We start from the raw sequence: 1871 nt of genomic DNA, 5'->3' as shown, positions 1-1871 counted from the left end.
TGATAAAATATGATGGATTAAACACGGACCGAAGGTAATACATAGCAAAAAAAAAAAAAATAACTATGGCGATAAACGACAAAACTTGATAGATTTCCCTGTATATGATAAAGTGTTAGTGATTTGTATCACTAATATCATTTAAGTGTAATGAGATTAATTTGTTGACCAATGTAATTATGATAAATATTGAACAAGTAAGGAAGATGCAGAGTGCACACTTATTTGAGTTTATTTTGATTTAGGGGCGAAGCCCCTAAGGCAGGGACCAAGGGGCGGCAACCCCTGGCATGGTCTAAGGGACAGAGCCCCTGGCTGGGGTCGAGCTGCCAGCCAAATTTGAAAAATGCTTCGGGTAAATATTGCTTTTGTGAAAAATGCTTCAAAAATTTGAGTTTGAAATTTTAAACCCGGTTTTGACTCTGTTTTAAAAAACCCGGTTTTTTTAACTGCCGTATGGCAGTTTTCGACCGTTTGAGGCAAAAGCTACGATTTGATCATTTGATTTTCGACACACAGATTTCATAACACGAAAAACCCTCTATTCGGGAAAACCACTAAATTTTATCCGATTGAAATTTCGATTGTACCATCGAAATACTTCAATCTGAAAGTGATACACAACTTTAAGTGGAATCCAAGCAATCGAAAACCAGAATTTCTAACATAAAGTAATGCTCAAAATATCTTCATGAAAGGGTGTGGTCGGCTATGGTATAGGAAAAGTTACACCTGTATTTATTGTGTTGTGTACTATGAAAGATACAGTAATTTAAAACTTGGACTTGCAGATGCATATTTTATGTGTCAAATGGTGCCATTGCTTGAATTACCGTGAAAATACAATTATATGTTTAAGCTTGTAAAGTAAAAAAGTTGATTGGATTTTGGTTTTGAAACTGAATCAAGAAGAAATCTTTCTGCAACAACTGGTTTTTAGAAGAATGTAGAACCCCGAACTTAAACTAAGGGTGCATTTGGTTTGCGGGATTGGAATGGAATTGGGGGGATTTGGATTTGAAATCCATTCCWATCCAGTGTTTGGTTTGCTGGATTGTGAGAAATTGAAATCCGTCGCTTCCTTTGAAATCCCATGAACAATGGATTTAAGAATCCTTCCCATATACATRGGATTTTAGAATCCATTCCTTTTTGCCCTAACCTACCCGTCTCCATCTTCTCCTCCATCGCATCGCTCACCTCCGTCGCTCTCTCCCGGTCGTCTCCGTCGCCGTCGCTTCCCCCCCCCGGTCGTCTCTGTCGCCGTCGCTTCCCCCCGAGGTCGTCTCCGTCGCCGTCGCTTCCCCCCGAGGTCGTCTCTGTCGCCGTCGCATCGCCCCGAGGTCGTCGCCGTCGCTTTCCCTCGAGGTCGTCTCCATCGCCGTGGCTTTCTCCCACCGTCGTCTCCGTCGCCGTCGCTGACCATCTCCTCCAGCCTCCATTTTCATCCTCCATTCGCATCCTCCAGGTAATTTCTACTTAACAATACGATTAATGTTCCGATTTGTACTTCGATTTCTGCATATTTTGTGACGATTTGTACTTCATATGCTGTTCTGATTAATGTTGTTCTGATTAATGTTTCGATTTGTACTTCATATGCTGTTAAAAAAATCCAAATCCTGCAAACCAAACACATGAATGGATTTTAAATCCAATCCAATCCAATCCAAATCCCTCCTGGGAATCCAAATCCCTCAGAAACATTCCTGCAAACCAAACGCACCCTAAAAGAATATGGTTTGTAGATATGGGGTGGAAAGTGGAATTGAGGGAAGTTTGGTGTTCAAAATGTAAATCACATAAAGCAAAAGGGAGTGGGTTTCAACGGTTACCGAGGGGGAGGGAGAAAAGGGTTGCGAGAGAGATGG

The sequence above is a fragment of the Cynara cardunculus genome, unplaced genomic scaffold, assembly GCF_001531365.2.
Source record: "Cynara cardunculus var. scolymus isolate 2C unplaced genomic scaffold, CcrdV1 Un_Scaffold_1524, whole genome shotgun sequence".
NCBI lineage: Eukaryota > Viridiplantae > Streptophyta > Magnoliopsida > Asterales > Asteraceae > Cynara > Cynara cardunculus.
Note: the sequence above shows the minus strand (reverse complement) of the source record.